The 13,909-nt window shown below is 49.8% G+C and overlaps 1 protein-coding gene across 1 annotated transcript in view; it reads left to right on the top strand.

Moving 5' to 3' along the window:
* Positions 1-6,777: 6,777 nt before the first annotated feature.
* The window catches only part of LOC124015039 (serine/threonine-protein kinase SBK1-like), a 29,861-nt gene continuing 22,729 nt past the window's right edge, over positions 6,778-13,909 (top strand). The window contains exon 1 of the mRNA XM_046329905.1: positions 6,778-6,872. The gene's annotated coding sequence lies outside the window, so the exon portion shown is untranslated. The remainder of the gene's footprint in view (positions 6,873-13,909) is intronic.

Raw genomic sequence — 13,909 nt, 5'->3', positions numbered from 1 at the left:
CATCAGTAAGGGATCATAGCTTTCACCTGGTCAGTCTATGTCATGGAAAGATCAGCTGTTCTGTTTTGAATACTCAGTGTATAGCAACATATTGTGTTACAACGCCCCCTGTTGGAAGTAAAGTAGGCCTACTGTGATTTTACTGTCAAGGTGTATTGTTACAAGGTTGTCATGTGAAATGAAATGTATCCATTGGTTTAGCATTGTTGACAATGCATGAAAAAGTGTTGAACTTCGAATATTCCACCATATTTTCAATGCAGCTCCATTAATTATTTTAGGCTGGCGGTTGTGCCGTTGCCCGAGAAATATAACAGGCGTTTTCAAAGTTGTTCTTATAACAAAAGTCACAAGCTACTTACTTATTTTTACGTTTGGAGGCCTCATGTTTTTTCGGCATAATTTCTTCATGCATTATCCTAAGGCACCATGTTGACGCGTTGCCAAGGGAGACGACAAGCATGACCATTAAACAGTTTCTGCACAAAGCCAAAAAGGAGTCGGAGTCTGTGTAAGTGATAGTAGATTCACGAGTATATAGTTCATACATTTTTCATGGCTGCCTATAGTATACTTGTGCTATAATTTATTTGTTGACTTGTTATGAACGTTAGTGAAACATATTTTATTTGAAGCCAGTGTTATTAAGATTAGTCAAATAATAATGAACATTCAATCTTGTTCATATCGTTTATTCATCTCTTTACCACTAGATATCAGCATTGTCATCAACTGCTAGTTACATTATAATGATCCTAAACTGTGATACCCTGTTCTTTATCCACAGGGCTGTTTTAAGAGACTGTGTATTCTCTGTTTTATGTCATCACAGAATGACTGGCTCCTGTTAAGGCATCCAGCTGACATAAATAGGATCTTCGGGATTTTGTCATTCTTGGTGACAGGAGAAGTTCACAGATCCCTGCATGTTCAGGAACATGAGACGAGACACACTGTCAGATTACTCCCTTGCATCAATGCCCATTCTGAGCTAAGGTACTGTCAGCTGTAGCGGTGGAGGGCTCAAGCATAGCAGCAGCTCTGCCTCTGGTTCCATGTGAAGGGATTTAAGAAACACGGTTCTCTATTAATGGCACGGGTGTATTCTTTTGTACGCAGGCTGCAGGACGTTGTAGACACTGAAGGCAGGCTGCAGGACATTGTAGACACTGAAGGCAGGCTGCAGGACATTGTAGAAACATGAAGGCAGGCTGCAGGACATTGTAGAAACATGAAGGCAGGCTGCAGGACATTGTAGAAACATGAAGGCAGGCTGCAGGACATTGTAGACACTGAAGGCAGGCTGCAGGACATTGTAGACACTGACGGCAGGCTGCAGGACATTGTAGAAACATGAAGGCAGGCTGCAGGACATTGTAGACACTGAAGGCAGGCTGCAGGACATTGTAGAAACATGAAGGCAGGCTGCAGGACATTGTAGACACTGAAGGCAGGCTGCAGGACATTGTAGACACTGACGGCAGGCTGCAGGACATTGTAGAAACATGAAGGCAGGCTGCAGGACATTGTAGACACTGAAGGCAGGCTGCAGGACATTGTAGAAACATGAAGGCAGGCTGCAGGACATTGTAGACACTGAAGGCAGGCTGCAGGACATTGTAGAAACATGAAGGCAGGCTGCAGGACATTGTAGACACTGAAGGCAGGCTGCAGGACATTGTAGACACTGAAGGCAGGCTGCAGGACATTGTAGACACTGAAGGCAGACTGCAGGACATTGTAGACACTGAAGGCAGGCTGCAGGACATTGTAGAAACATGAAGGCAGGCTGCAGGACATTGTAGACACTGAAGGCAGGCTGCAGGACATTGTAGACACTGAAGGCAGGCTGCAGGACATTGTAGACACTGAAGGCAGGCTGCAGGACATTGTAGACACTGAAGGCAGACTGCAGGACATTGTAGACACTGAAGGCAGGCTGCAGGACATTGTAGACACTGAAGGCAGGCTGCAGGACATTGTAGACACTGAAGGCAGGCTGCAGGACATTGTAGACACTGAAGGCAGGCTGCAGGACATTGTAGACACTGAAGGCAGGCTGCAGGACATTGTAGACACTGAAGGCAGGCTGCAGGACATTGTAGACACTGAAGGCAGGCTGCAGGACATTGTAGACACTGAAGGCAGGCTGCAGGACATTGTAGACACTGAAGGCAGGCTGCAGGACATTGTAGACACTGAAGGCAGGCTGCAGGACATTGTAGACACTGAAGGCAGGCTGCATCTGAGACACTGTGGCAGTGGGACTGAAGAAAAAGCAATCTAAGGATGGGCTGAGTCTGCCAACTAGACTGAAGTGAGAGAAACATCCAATAGGGGCCAACATATGTGATACCATACATACATTGAGCTCCACAGGAAGTTGCTGAGGGGAGGACGACTCATAATAATGGCTGGAACGGAGCAAATGGAATGGCATCATACACCTGGAAACCACGTGTTTGATATATTACCATTCCACTAATTCCGCTCCATCCAAAACCACGAGTTTGATGTATTTGATACCATTCCACTAATTCCGCTCCATCCATAACCACGAGTTTGATGTATTTGATACCATTCCACTAATTCCGCTCCATCCATAACCACGAGTTTGATGCATTTGATACCATTCCACTAATTCCGCTCCATCCATAACCACGAGTTTGATGTATTTGATACCATTCCACTAATTCCGCTCCATCCATAACCACGAGTTTGATGCATTTGATACCATTCCACTAATTCCGCTCCATCCATAACCACGAGTTTTATGCATTTGATACCATTCCACTAATTCCGCTCCATCCATAACCACGAGTTTGATGCATTTGATACCATTCCACTAATTCCGCTCCATCCATAACCACGAGTTTGATGCATTTGATACCATTCCACTAATTCCGCTCCATCCATAACCACGAGTTTTATGCATTTGATACCATTCCACTAATTCCGCTCCATCCATAACCACGAGTCTGATGCATTTGATACCATTCCACTAATTCCGCTCCATCCATAACCACGAGTTTGTCATCCCAAATTAAGGTGCCACCAATCTGTGTTGAGCTCTCTTATCCACCTGACTTCAGCCTGAAACTCTTCAACCTCTAAAAGGTTATTTGGGAATAATCTATTTGGCAGAGGAAACTGTGGAAACAGAACAGACCAAAGTACTAGACCGTGTTTGTTTTGTTAAGTAAAGTTCAATACTCGCCACCACTGTGGAACTAGTTGGTATTCCACCCCTACACTCTGTCTCTGTTCTGTTGGGATCCTCAGTGTAGCGTTACTTCCAGGCCAGCATGGGCTCAGTTGGTGTTCCTGTACACTGCGCTGCCCTGTGATGCCCTCGCACTGCCTACCGCTGCGTGGCTGGACTGAAGAGCAGCTTGGCGGGTAACTTCTCATTCCTCCACCTCCTCATCCCAGCTGGTTGGCAGGTAACTTCTCATTCCTCCATCTCCTCATCCCAGCTGGTTGGCAGGTAACTTCTCATTCCTCCACCTCATCATCCCAGCTGGTTGGCAGGTAACTTCTCATTCCTCCACCTCATCATCCCAGCTGGTTGGCAGGTAACTTCTCATTCCTCCACCTCATCATCCCAGCTGGTTGGCAGGTAACTTCTCATTCCTCCACCTCATCATCCCAGCTGGTTGGCAGGTAACTTCTCATTCCTCCACCTCATCATCCCAGCTGGTTGGCAGGTAACTTCTCATTCCTCCACCTCATCATCCCAGCTGGTTGGCAGGTAACTTCTCATTCCTCCATCTCATCATCCCAGCTGGTTGGCAGGCAACTTCTCATTCCTCCACCTCCTCATCCCAGCTGGCGGTGGGCACCTTATCACCAGACTTGGATGATGGGGCATCCGCTCATCTCTGTCTGGGTTTCTCCTCAATGTTTCCAGGTCATCATCTTAGTCTAACGTTTAGTTCAGTTTTGGTTGTTTTGGTTAATTTATAATAATGTCTGTAATAACCACTCAAGCATAGCTGTCATTTTGATTTTGACACAAAGCCATTTTGATTAGTGAGCAGCAGGGCAGTGCCAATTCACTTGCCAATAACACCCAGTGCCTCACTGAGAACAGTGAATCTCAGCAGGTCATTGCTTTTGAACATCAGTCAAAAATAAAGTCAGCCAAAACTCTCTTGAGCACAGCATGTTCAGGAGCCCTGACTAAGCCACAAACCATAAATCAATTCACCACCAACTGTGGGGCCAACAGCAGTAGAAAACAAAGGGATATATCCAATGCCTATTTTCAGGGAGGCATCATTGAAGTTGATGTAACACAGCTTTAGAAGGAGAATATTACACAGAGTGTCTATGAGACTGGAGAATAAGCACAAGCAGCCTCCCACAAGCCATTGCTATCCAGGATTGTGACTAATCTTTCATTTCAAAATGCGCTTGACTAAAGACCTTCTAGACTAATGCCCCTGCTAGACTATCCTTGGTCCATTATGTATTGCATGTAATTAATGCAAATATGATCATCATGCAGTATAAATGTGCAATGAGTTTCTGTGATATTATTCAAGATCATTGTTTTTGTATGTCAATTCTAGCCTGCAGTGCAGTGCACAACAAACTCCAGACAAAAGGGAAGTGCTTCTTTTGACAGTGAGACTAATTGCTGTATATCTTGTCCTGTGATGCATTATGATGCTGTGCTGTGTTTCTGAGTTCAGTCAGTCTCTGGTGACTGGCTGTGTCCTGGTGGTGGCTGGTGACTGGCTGTGTCCTGGTGATGGCTGGTGACTGGCTGTGTCCTGATGATGGCTGGTGACTGGCTGTGTCCTGATGATGGCTGGTGACTGGCTGTGTCCTGGTGATGGCTGGTGACTGGCTGTGTCCTGGTGATGACTGGTGACTGGCTGTGTCCTGGTGATGGCTGGTGACTGGCTGTGTCCTGATGATGGCTGGTGACTGGCTGTGTCCTGGTGATGGCTGGTGACTGGCTGTGTCCTGGTGATGGCTGGTGACTGGCTGTGTCCTGGTGGTGGCTGGTGACTGGCTGTGTCCTGGTGATGGCTGGTGACTGGCTGTGTCCTGATGATGGCTGGTGACTGGCTGTGTCCTGATGATGGCTGGTGACTGGCTGTGTCCTGGTGATGGCTGGTGACTGGCTGTGTCCTGGTGATGGCTGGTGACTGGCTGTGTCCTGGTGGTGGCTGGTGACTGGCTGTGTCCTGGTGGTGGCTGGTGACTGGCTGTGTCCTGGTGATGGCTGGTGACTGGCTGTGTCCTGGTGATGGCTGGTGACTGGCTGTGTCCTGGTGATGGCTGGTGACTGGCTGTGTCCTGGTGGTGGCTGGTGACTGGCTGTGTCCTGGTGGTGGCTGGTGACTGGCTGTGTCCTGGTGGTGGCTGGTGACTGGTTTGTTGTTGTACACTGAGTATATCAAACATTAAATACATCTTCCTTATATTCCCACTTGTGCCCTCAGAACAGCCTGAGTTAATAAGGGCATAGACTCTACAAGGAGGAATCCTGGCCCATGTTGACTTCATTGCTTCCCACAGTTGTGTCAAGTTGGCAGGATGACGTTTGGGTGGTGGACCGTTCTTGATACACACAGGAAACTATTTAGGGTGAAAAAATCCAGCAGCGTTGCAGTTCTTGACACAAACCGGTGTGCCTGGCACCTACTACCATACCCAGTTAAAAGGGACTGAAACCTTTGGTCTTTCCGATTCATCCTCTGAATGGCACACATACACAATCCATGTCTCAAGGCTTAAAAATCCTTCTTTAACCTGTCTCCTCCCCGTCAGCTACACTGACTGAAGAGGATTCAACAAATGACATCAATAAGGGATCATAGCTTTCACCTGGATTCCCCTGGTCAGTCTATGTCATGAAAAGAGCAGGTGTTCTTAATGTTTTGTATACTTCAACTATTGTAGCTTCACAGTGGGACTTGGCAGAGAACAAAAAGAAGATCAGAGAGAGAGGAGGATTGGGAAGAGTGTGATGGAGAGGTGACGTGTTGCTCACGTCCTCTTCAGTTCAGTCACACACAGGCTGGCATGAAGATACACAATGCAAGTGGGTAGCACTCTCACATCCGAGGCCACCAGGGGCTATATCCCACTGAATCAAAAGGTGAGGATCTACTGTGGGGTTAAATAAATAAAATAAAATACAAATAACAGTCAGCTTTAATCCCTGTATGGCCTATGAGACTGGTGGAAATCTATTTGTTCCTTTTCCAATCCTCAGATTACTCCTGTGGTACTATCCAACAGCAAACATGCTGTCTGATCACTGAGAACAACTTGGCACTGTGTATTGTCAGTTATTTATAGACAAAGGAAAATGCCACATTTGCAAATACCAGTCCCGTTATGATTACGCAATGCAAATATGGACAATGTACATAGACGTTTCATATGGATGACATCATCTGATCATTTAATGGGATTTCAAAACTATAACTGCATTAAATCACAATCTTTTATCAATTTCCTCAAATGAGGAGATGCAGTGTAGCTAAAACTTCAGCAGTGAAGAGTCACAGAGAACAGCTCAGTCTAATGGACTCAGCTCTCATTCTCAGATTGATATAGGATCTAATCATGGGACTGTGGCATAACGAAGATCACTTTGAAAACCGCCCTCTGAAGTCAGTTCAAAGTGACATTTAATTTGCTGCATTCCCTCTGTGGATATAAATAAATAAGAGCTTGAAGAGAAAGGACAGGAGGCAGCTTTTAATCCTGTCGCTTTGATTCGGCAGGCGGCAGAGAGTGGAAGCAGGGCGGCATGGCGTGCTGGCCTGCGAGTGGAGGTGAGGACAGAGAGCATGGCTGAAGGCTAGGGAACACGAAGACCTCAGCCAGCTGCCCCGAGGGTGAGGACGGTCAGAGGGTTGGGGAGCCTCACTGCTAAAGGGATGAGACTGAACCACTTGAACTTTTACTGTGACTAGAGAGTGGCTCATCCCATCTGGTCTCCTGCATTAGGAGTAGTGTTGTCTGTGTAGGGAGATACTTGCAGACTGCTTCACCAAGGCAGTGTGTGGTGTGGTTAGAACATACTGTATGAAGGACACTGTGCACACTGCAGAACATCACTTCAAATACACAAACCTCTACTTTGATTAAATGGAGGCCATGTTTTGGATACCACACTATCCATGTATGTGCGTCATCATGTCAAAAAGCATTCAAATTCTGGTTTATATTTGGTTGCAGATGCGTCATAGTCAGTGCAATCCTTAGGTGAACCTGTCTATTATATATTCTGAAATTTGGTTCATTGAGGTGACTTTCTGACTCACTGACTTGTTCAGTTGCTCTGCTGGAGATGAGCTGAGAGCTCTTTATGTGTCATGTTTATTTGAAATCTTATTGGTTAGATTTGGAGATGCAGGATTTCATGATCTTTTGTACTCTGGCGGCAGCAGCCTGCAGAGACAGACTTGAATTTCACACTTGCTGAACATTTGCAACTGATTATTTAGAGAGTACTTTAGCTGAGAAAATGTTACTGCCAAACTTCTATCAAGACAGCCAGTGTCATTTGCCTTGTGTCTTTGATGTGCATCATCGATGTACGTGTCGGCTGAAAGAGAACCATTCAGAATACAATACACGTTTCTCCAAACAGCAAGAGACAAAACCCAATGTTCAAGGCTGGTTTCCACTGAGATAATTAAAAACCTATTGTCTTTCTCCTCTCCCTGGCTCTGCAGCCACAGGAGGTCAGCCTGTGGCAGATACACATCAGCCTCTATTGAGTGGAATGAATTGGGAATAGCTGGACTGTGCAGTGTATCACCACCATCATCACCACCACCAGTCTCTCTCCCTCTTTAGTTCCTACCCCTGGCTGGCTCGAGCATCCATAATCCCCCTTTCCACAGGGAGGGGAGGTGCCTGGTGCTGCAGTTCCTTGATAATAAGACAATGTTAATATTCTGTGTGGTGAGCTGTGCATCAGAGCGCCGGTCAGAGGATTGGAACGGCACGTCGTGCGAATAGCCATGAGCGCAGCTCTGTCGGTTTGTCGGAGACACGCTGTATTTCTTAACACTTACACACACAGGCACACGTCACACACACAGGCACACGTCACACACACAGGCACACGTCACACACACAGGCACACGTCACACACACAGGCACACGTCACACACACAGGCACACGTAACACACACAGGCACACGTCACACACACAGGCACACGTCACACACACAGGCACACGTCACACACACAGGCACACGTCACACACACACACACACAGGCACACGTCACACACACAGGCACACGTCACACACACAGGCACACGTCACACACACAGGCACACGTCACACACACAGGCACACGTCACACACACAGGCACACGTAACACACACAGGCACACGTAACACACACAGGCACACGTCACACACACAGGCACACGTCACACACACAGGCACACGTAACACACACAGGCACACGTCACACACACAGGCACACGTCACACACACAGGCACACGTCACACACACAGGCACACGTCACACACACAGGCACACGTAACACACACAGGCACACGTCACACACACAGGCACACGTAACACACACAGGCACACGTATCACACACAGGCACACATCACACACACAGGCACACGTAACACACACAGGCACACGTAACACACACAGGCACACGTAACACACACAGGCACACGTAACACACACAGGCACACGTAACACACACAGGCACACACACGTCACACACACAGGCACACGTCACACACACAGGCACACGTCACACACACGTACACGTCACACACACGTAACACACACAGGCACACGTCACACACACAGGCACACGTAACACACACAGGCACACGTAACACACACGTAACACACACAGGCACACGTCACACACACACGTAACACACACAGGCACACGTCACACACACAGGCACACGTAACACACACAGGCACACGTAACACACACAGGCACACGTCACACACACAGGCACACGTAACACACACAGGCACACGTCACACACACAGGCACACGTAACACACACAGGCACACGCACACGTAACACACACAGGCACACGTAACACACACAGGCACACGTAACACACACAGGCACACGTAACACACACAGGCACACGTAACACACACAGGCACACGTAACACACACAGGCACACGTAACACACACAGGCACACGTAACACACACAGGCACACGTCACACACACAGGCACACGTCACACACACAGGCACACGTAACACACACAGGCACACGTAACACACACAGGCACACGTCACACACACAGGCACACGTCACACACACAGGCACACGTCACACACACAGGCACACGTCACACACACAGGCACACGTCACACACACAGGCACACGTAACACACACAGGCACACGTCACACACACAGGCACACGTCACACACACAGGCACACGTCACACACACAGGCACACGTCACACACACAGGCACACGTCACACACACAGGCACACGTCACACACACAGGCACACGTCACACACACAGGCACACGTCACACACACAGGCACACGTCACACACACAGGCACACGTAACACACACAGGCACACGTAACACACACAGGCACACGTCACACACACAGGCACACGTCACACACACAGGCACACGTAACACACACAGGCACACGTCACACACACAGGCACACGTCACACACACAGGCACACGTCACACACACAGGCACACGTAACACACACAGGCACACGTAACACACACAGGCACACGTCACACACACAGGCACACGTAACACACACAGGCACACGTATCACACACAGGCACACATCACACACACAGGCACACGTAACACACACAGGCACACGTAACACACACAGGCACACGTAACACACACAGGCACACGTAACACACACAGGCACACGTCACACACACGTCACACACACAGGCACACGTCACACACACAGGCACACGTCACACACACGTACACGTCACACACACGTAACACACACAGGCACACGTCACACACACAGGCACACGTAACACACACAGGCACACGTAACACACACGTAACACACACAGGCACACGTCACACACACACGTAACACACACAGGCACACGTCACACACACAGGCACACGTAACACACACAGGCACACGTAACACACACAGGCACACGTCACACACACAGGCACACGTAACACACACAGGCACACGTCACACACACAGGCACACGTAACACACACAGGCACACGTAACACACACAGGCACACGTAACACACACAGGCACACGTAACACACACAGGCACACGTAACACACACAGGCACACGTAACACACACAGGCACACGTAACACACACAGGCACACGTCACACACACAGGCACACGTAACACACACAGGCACACGTAACACACACAGGCACACGTAACACACACAGGCACACGTAACACACACAGGCACACGTAACACACACAGGCACACGTCACACACACAGGCACACGTAACACACACAGGCACACGTCACACACACAGGCACACGTCACACACACAGGCACACGTCACACACACAGGCACACGTAACACACACATCACAGGCACACACACACACAGGCACACGTCACACACACAGGCACACGTCACACACACACAGGCACACGTCACACACACAGGCACACGTCACACACACAGGCACACGTCACACACACAGGCACACGTAACACACACAGGCACACGTAACACACACAGGCACACGTCACACACACAGGCACACGTCACACACACAGGCACACGTAACACACACAGGCACACGTCACACACACAGGCACACGTCACACACACAGGCACACGTCACACACACAGGCACACGTAACACACACAGGCACACGTAACACACACAGGCACACGTCACACACACAGGCACACGTAACACACACAGGCACACGTATCACACACAGGCACACATCACACACACAGGCACACGTAACACACACAGGCACACGTAACACACACAGGCACACGTAACACACACAGGCACACGTAACACACACAGGCACACGTAACACACACAGGCACACGTCACACACACGTCACACACACAGGCACACGTCACACACACGTACACGTCACACACACGTAACACACACAGGCACACGTCACACACACAGGCACACGTAACACACACAGGCACACGTAACACACACGTAACACACACAGGCACACGTCACACACACACGTAACACACACAGGCACACGTCACACACACAGGCACACGTAACACACACAGGCACACGTAACACACACAGGCACACGTCACACACACAGGCACACGTAACACACACAGGCACACGTCACACACACAGGCACACGTAACACACACAGGCACACGTAACACACACAGGCACACGTAACACACACAGGCACACGTAACACACACAGGCACACGTAACACACACAGGCACACGTAACACACACAGGCACACGTAACACACACAGGCACACGTCACACACACAGGCACACGTAACACACACAGGCACACGTAACACACACAGGCACACGTAACACACACAGGCACACGTAACACACACAGGCACACGTAACACACACAGGCACACGTCACACACACAGGCACACGTAACACACACAGGCACACGTAACACACACAGGCACACGTCACACACACAGGCACACGTAACACACACAGGCACACGTAACACACACAGGCACACGTCACACACACAGGCACACGTCACACACACAGGCACACGTAACACACACAGGCACACGTAACACACACAGGCACACGTCACACACACAGGCACACGTAACACACACAGGCACACGTATCACACACAGGCACACATCACACACACAGGCACACGTAACACACACAGGCACACGTAACACACACAGGCACACGTAACACACACAGGCACACGTAACACACACAGGCACACGTCACACACACGTCACACACACAGGCACACGTCACACACACAGGCACACGTCACACACACGTACACGTCACACACACGTAACACACACAGGCACACGTCACACACACAGGCACACGTAACACACACAGGCACACGTAACACACACGTAACACACACAGGCACACGTCACACACACACGTAACACACACAGGCACACGTCACACACACAGGCACACGTAACACACACAGGCACACGTAACACACACAGGCACACGTCACACACACAGGCACACGTAACACACACAGGCACACGTCACACACACAGGCACACGTAACACACACAGGCACACGTAACACACACAGGCACACGTAACACACACAGGCACACGTAACACACACAGGCACACGTAACACACACAGGCACACGTAACACACACAGGCACACGTAACACACACAGGCACACGTCACACACACAGGCACACGTAACACACACAGGCACACGTAACACACACAGGCACACGTAACACACACAGGCACACGTAACACACACAGGCACACGTAACACACACAGGCACACGTCACACACACAGGCACACGTAACACACACAGGCACACGTAACACACACAGGCACACGTCACACACACAGGCACACGTAACACACACAGGCACACGTAACACACACAGGCACACGTCACACACACAGGCACACGTCACACACACAGGCACACGTAACACACACATCATACACACGTAACACACACAGGCACACGTCACACACACAGGCACACGTCACACACACAGGCACACGTCACACACACATCATACACACGTAACACACACAGGCACACGTCACACACACAGGCACACGTCACACACACAGGCACACGTAACACACACAGGCACACGTAACACACACAGGCACACGTAACACACACAGGCACACGTCACACACACAGGCACACGTAACACACACAGGCACACGTAACACACACAGGCACACGTCACACACACAGGCACACGTCACGCACACAGGCACACGTAACACACACAGGCACACGTAACACACACAGGCACACGTAACACACACGTAACACACACAGGCACACGTCACACACACACGTAACACACACAGGCACACGTCACACACACGTAACACACACAGGCACACGTCACACACACGTAACACACACAGGCACACGTCACACACACGTAACACACACAGGCACACGTCACACACACGTAACACACACAGGCACACGTCACACACACGTAACACACACAGGCACACGTCACACACACGTAACACACACAGGCACACGTCACACACACGTAACACACACAGGCACACGTCACACACACAGGCACACGTCACACACACGTAACACACACAGGCACACGTCACACACACGTAACACACACAGGCACACGTCACACACACGTCACACACACAGGCACACGTCACACACACGTCACACACACAGGCACACGTCACACACACGTAACACACACAGGCACACGTCACACACACGTCACACACACAGGCACACGTCACACACACGTCACACACACAGGCACACGTCACACACACGTAACACACACAGGCACACGTCACACACACGTCACACACACAGGCACACGTCACACACACAGGCACACGTCACACACACGTACACGTCACACACACGTAACACACACAGGCACACGTCACACACACACGTAACACACACAGGCACACGTCACACACACGTAACACACACAGGCACACGTCACACACACGTAACACACACAGGCACACGCCACACACACACACACACACACGTAACACACACAGGCACACGTCACACACACGTAACACACACAGGCACACGTCACACACACGTAACACACACAGGCACACGTCACACACACGTAACACACACAGGCACACGTCACACACACGTCACACACACAGGCACACGTCACACACACGTAACACACACAGGCACACGTCACACAC

This window comes from Oncorhynchus gorbuscha, linkage group LG26 (assembly GCF_021184085.1).
Source record: "Oncorhynchus gorbuscha isolate QuinsamMale2020 ecotype Even-year linkage group LG26, OgorEven_v1.0, whole genome shotgun sequence".
Lineage (NCBI taxonomy): Eukaryota > Metazoa > Chordata > Actinopteri > Salmoniformes > Salmonidae > Oncorhynchus > Oncorhynchus gorbuscha.
This window is presented reverse-complemented; position numbering and strand designations above follow the sequence as displayed.